The sequence below is a fragment of the Dermacentor variabilis genome, unplaced genomic scaffold, assembly GCF_050947875.1.
Source record: "Dermacentor variabilis isolate Ectoservices unplaced genomic scaffold, ASM5094787v1 scaffold_17, whole genome shotgun sequence".
NCBI lineage: Eukaryota > Metazoa > Arthropoda > Arachnida > Ixodida > Ixodidae > Dermacentor > Dermacentor variabilis.
Genome location: NW_027460335.1, coordinates 2,964,377 through 2,970,608, shown reverse-complemented (window position 1 = coordinate 2,970,608; position 6,232 = coordinate 2,964,377).

Sequence of the window (6,232 nt, the reverse complement as noted above, 5' to 3'; positions counted from 1 at the left end):
TGAACTTGCTCAAGGTGCAAAAAACTACGAACTGGTCAAGAAGTACGGACTGTCGAAATCGACCATTTCAACCATTGCTAAGGGCAAGGAAAATATTCTTGGTGCTACCGTGAATGCCGACCCGACGACTAGAAAGCGCCTTCGGAAGGCGACCTACGCGGACGTTGAGGACGCACTGCTGAAGTGGTTCGCTGACGCGCGGTCTCGCAACGTTCCGATCAGTGGACCGCTGATGCTCTCCAAGGCTAAAGACTTCTCCTTCCTTTTGGACTTTCCCGATTTCAGCCCAGGCAATGGATGGCTCCACCGGTTTAAGGCTCGCCACGGAATTGTTTTCAAGGCGGTCGTCGGCGAGGCCGCGTCTGTGAACAACGAGGACGTCGATGCGTGGCTTTCCGACAACCTCCCAACAATCACGAGCTATGCTCCATGGGACGTTTACAATGCCGACGAGACTGCGTTGTTTTATCAGATGTTGCCATCTAAAACGCATGCCTTGAAAGGCGACAAGTGCGCAGGAGGGAAGAACAGCAAGTTGCGCATAACCGTTCTTCTGTGTGTCAATATGGACGGCAGTGACCGGCGGCTGCCTTTTGTCATTGGGAAGTCACGTAAGCCGCGATGCTTTGGAAGCTACGTGCCCGTACGCTACAGGAACAATACAAAAGCCTGGATGAGTCGTGACTTATTTGCCGAGTGGCTTGTCGAGTTCGACCGCGACATGGCACGAAAAAACAGGAAGGTCCTGCTCGTGCTGGATAACTGTGCGGCGCACCATGTGCAGCCTTCCTTGAGTGCGGTGACAGTGCTCTTCTTGCTTCCCAATGCAACCTGCGAAATTCAGCAGCTGGATATGGGCATCATTCATGCGTTCAAGGTGTGCTACCGGCGGCGCGTCATCCAACGCTTGTTGATCGCGATTGATGCTGCCATGCCAGTTCGCATCAGCTTGCTTGCCGCCGTGGACATGTTGAAAGCGGCGTGGATGGAACTCACCGCGGAGTGCATAGAAAATTGCTTCCGCAAGGCGGGTTTTATGGGCCCAGGCACCGAGGACGCCATAGATCACCCACCGGAATGCCGGTCGCACGAGGACTTGTGGCAACGCGTCGTTGACACGCAGCTGGCCGGACCTGACGTTGCCTGGGACGATTTCGTTTCTGCTGATGACGACGCCGACATTGCGGAGCCATGCGCTGACGAAGCTATTGTGCGTGAAGTGCGAGCCCTTCCTGACTGCCCAGACACCGACGAGGACGATGACGAGGATGCTGCTTAACCGCCGGTTGCTGTGAACGCTTCAACCGCGATCGGTTACATCGCGTCGCTTAAGGAACTCGTGTGCAGCAGAGGCCTTGGCGATGAACATATTACCGCGCTGGAAAAATTAGAAACGGCAGTGATGCGATCAGCTTTGAAGAAGCAGACATGCATCACGGACTTTTTTCAAAAATAAAGTGAACTTTCGTTTCGCTTGCTCTTTTTTCCCGTATTATAGGTGGTCCACTTAGTACGAACTTTGGATACAACGAACAAATGCCACGTGACGATCAAGTTCGTTATATGTGGGCTGGACTGTATTGCTATCGCGTGCTGCGGAACGATTTCGAGATTTTTAGATCGTACTTCCTAAAATTTACGCCATGTTCATTCATATAAAGTCATCAGGGAAGCCTTTCGGTGCATCGGTAACTATAATACGCGGAAATATCTCTTGGGGGCGCAAAAATGTGAAGCGCATTATCAGCTGGGGTGTGTGTATGTGTTGTCAACTATTTTGCGTATAACGGTTTTAATTCAACGAAGAGAACCGGTGTCTCAGCATTACCACCATGAAATGGTAAGTCTGCTCCCTGTCTGATCGCTTGGCGTAGGGGCTAAAACATAAGAGCGCGTGCTCGTGTATGGCCAACCTAAGGTAACTACGAAGCATCTAAGCGGCAGGCGCTGTCAAACATGTGTGATACACACATGTGTATCAAACATGTGTGATTCTCAGGTATTTCAAGTCTAGTATACATCGCAAGATATACTCCGGCGTAACGCGCGCGCGCGGCCACGTGCGGCGCGGTTAAGCGACGTCGGTGAAATGCGAGCACTCTACAGTCCGGCGTCATGGCGTGGCCGGCGTGCCCAGGTGCGCTTGGCGAACTCAACGCCGCCGGCGCGGACATAGAGCGTGTTCTATTTCACGCGGCTGCCGCTAGACCAGAATGCACTGCGCGGTGCAGCGGCAGCGAGCAGAAGACAGAATGGCGGCCAGCGGTGCGCGTACTGACAGTGCGGCTGTTTTTTCTACATCCGCGTGTGATGACAACGCAAGTGAGGACGCACTTATTGAGCGCCTGCTTGAAGCGATTCGAAGTCATCCATGTGTGTACGATGTGAAGCCCATGGACTACCGCGACACAGAGCGCAAAAACAACGCGTGGGAAACCATACGCAAGCAGTGTGGTCTCGCCACAGGTAAGCTGCATTTCGTATTCATATTTAGTTGCAGTGCACAGTTGTCGCAATGTAAGTGGTCCCATCTCGACTCCTTATATTTTTCTGCATCAGTTGACCAGTGCCTCAAACTCTGGAAGAGGCTGCGTGACCGCTACAACAGAGAGAGAAAATTAATCGAACAGGCCAAGAGGAGCGGGTCCGGGTATATAGCCAGACGCACGTGGGAATTCCTCTCCGCAATGAAATTCTACAAAGAGTCTGGCCGTATGAGACCGTGAGTATTTTATTGAATACTTTAGAAGTACTCCAGCCACCTTTCTCTTTCGCTGCGCGGACGTTGCGTACGATCAAGAGTACCTCGCCGCTTTCGCAGCCTTATCACTAGACTCAAACGATTTCGGTTGTATTTTCGACAAAATTCACTGGACGTGTGTCGTTTGTTTACTTACAAAAATTAGTTGTTTACCCGCTGTTATTTTTTCCAATGATCTCATATACGAAGTTTACTTCAGATGTTTTTTATGCTACTTACTTGCCGATAACTTTGGTAATTCGCATTTGTCTGCTTTTGTGTAAGCAGGCTGTTGGCAAGAGCGGTCACAACTCTTTTCTATTCACAATTCCGCCATTCTGGCCCGAATTTTCTTTGTTTAGAACCGTATCGAACGTGCACGGTTCACAAGCAGCGACCAGCCAGGACAGCACGGCGGAGGAGCTGTTGCGCACCATGTGCGGCACTGCCAGTGTGTCTCCCTCCCAGGACGACCAGGAAGAAGAACAAGCAGGCCAAGCGGAGCAGTATTGCATTGAGCAAGCTCCCCTACAGGCTGATGAAGGCACTTCTGTTGGGACGGCGCCTTCTGATGCTCAGAAAAAACAAAAAAAAATGATGATTTTGATCAGCAGCTTCTGAGCCACCTCAAGAAAAAAATGACAGAAAATGAGGCATTTGGTCTTTCCATTGGTATGACACTGGACAGGCTCGCCAGACAAGCAGCAGCTAAGTGCAAAGCACGGTTAATGGAGGTAATTGCAGAGTATGACATTTAAGCGCTTGAGAAAACTATGCAGCATCTACCTTCATTTATCTTGTTCACTCTTGTTAGAGAAGGAGACAGCAGTATGCTGTTTCTTTTTGTTATACAATGAGTCTGCAGAAGAACTGTACCTGAATTCTTACGCCATTTTTTTTATCAAGTGTCTGTGCAGGTAGTGTGCAGCTTGAGTTAGGGAGAGTACCTTTGTATACTCACATGTGCGAATAGCCCAATATAATGCATACTTTCTTTATATTTGGTTGCAACATTGTTTTACATTTGAAATGAATACATTTATCTGACTTGGAAGTGTGACAGCCATCGTAGGCAGGTCTTTTTATTCATTTCCTTTGTAAGTTTGTGCTTTGAACTAACGTGAGTGTGATTACACTACTTATTCTTGTGTTCAGACAGGTTGTATTCTCATTATACTAAACGCTACAGCATCATGTTGGATTTAAAACAGTGTATTATGTGCCTTCAAGTGCCATATTTGTGATAGCACATTTTTTATATATTTGTACTGATGTGTACCTGCTAGGGTAGTTCACATTACATTCACACACTCGCATCTGTAAGTGTAGTTCCTACTTTATTTGCATTTGGCTGCAACCTTATGCTGTAGCTGAATGACTGCAATGCAGTACATTTCTCATTGTGCCTTGAAGTGACAAACATATAGGTCTTTTTATACATCTCATTTACACTTGTTTTGAACTGAATTAATGCAATTCAGATTCCTTTTATGTATTCGTAAGTGCACATTCGTTGCGTTGCATTTTTCTATATAAGGCTGCATGCAGCCTCATGTGTTCCAAAGAGGGCAATATGTGCATGGCTCTTAGTGTCTTGAAGTGACAAAGCTATTCTAGTCACGATTTTCAAAGATTTCATTTTTACATGTGTTCTATGGTAGGAACATGATAGATATTGTTTACATACTCATGTGCACAGCTTGCTTGTGGTTTTCTATTTTTTATGTGTAACAGTGCAGTGTCATGTTGGATTTGAAAGATAGCAATGTGCTTAGAATGACAGAATGTTAAGCTAGTTAGTAGAGATGCATCGTAGCAAAAGGTAAGGGGTGCACACATGAACAGAAGAGAAGGCAAAATGACAGAACACTGTAGATGTCTTTTCACGGCGTTTAACCTGTCGTTTTCTCTTGTGTTTGCGTCTCCACGCCTAATCTTTTATTTAGTTTTTTCTTTAATGAGGGCAGTATGTTGCCTTTTCAGCCTTGGAGTGAAAAGACTATCCTATAGTCAGGTTATCTTGTTCAGTTGTGTTAAACGTGTTCTGCGACGTGAGCCCAGCTTAGATGACGTTTGCGCTCGCAGTTTGTATGTTATTACTTATTGCTTTATGACTACCTACCTCTTTGAAAAGAAGCTACTAGCCTTGCGCTAGTGCTGTATGTGGTAACTAAACCTTGTCATGTGCTGTGCACGCCATCACTCTTTCATTCCACTATTTTAATATTTAAAAATCAATAAAGATGGTGCTTACAGACTTTAAAGCTTATTTATTGTGAAGATACTTTATGTATTTCAAGAAGTAAACCAAGCAGCTGGTGTTACAGAAGAGTGCAGAGTTGCATCGTACATATGTTTACACAGCAGCAGTGTGTACTAAAACAAAGGAACACAAGATCAGCCAAATTATTATAGTGATTTAGCAGCTCTGAAACAGAAGTAAAAATGACTAAAGGACACAATACAGATAAAAATTAACAATGTCAAACACTATGATTGTAGCTGCTAACGGCCCAACGCGAGATTTATACCAAAAAAGAGGCAAGAAAATCAGTACACCTGCAGAAATGAATTTCGTGAAAATTAACATTCGTGTGATGCAATGAATATATAAAAGCGCTGTACACCATCGTGAAATTTCGCGGTGTTGCTCAGCTTCGCCTAATTACGTTAACCTGCCATGGCACGGAGCCAGCTGCAGACAAGAAGTAATTGGAAATTTCGTCTCCGAGTGCCATGGCTGCAGGAGCAGATCGATTACTGCTAGACACTTCAATTGCTCCAACCGGTGTGATCAATTGCCGCCAATACCCATCTTGTATTTCCCCACCACACACAGCGTCACTATAGCCTGCAGGGCAATACACCGAATCGACCATTAAGAAGTTGTGCAGGCACACTGCCGCCTTCACCATGTCAGTGAGCAGCTCGGGCTGTCCCGTGGCAGTGCCTAGAAAATCCCTCCACCGCAAAAGGAGGATTCCAAATGCGTTCTCTACGCATCTTCTCGCCCTTGATAGACGATAATTAAATATTCTTTTCCTGTCGTCCAACTGCCTTCCTGGATACGGACGCATTAAATATGTGCGCAAGGGAAATGCTGCGTTGCCTACCATAAAAACAGGCCACCCATTGACTGCTGTCGTGGGTAGCTACATACCTCCACGCTCAAAAACATCTCTAATGGAGCTTTCATTAAAAAAAGCACCGTCTGAAATCCTTCCTTGGGCCCCGACCTCGACGAGAGTAAACCGGTAGTCGGCATCAACCACGGCAAGTAGAACGATAGAATAGAAACCTTTATAGTTATAATAATCTGACCCGCTCTTATCTGGGCACTGAATCGCAAAATGCTTGCCGTCTATGCTTCCGACAACATTTGGAAAATTCCACTTTAAGCTGTATCCTTTGCGAATTTTATCCCAATGAGCAGCTATTGGGGGCTTGAGGACGAGCGGTGATAGACAGTCCCATATCGCCGGGAGCGTTTCT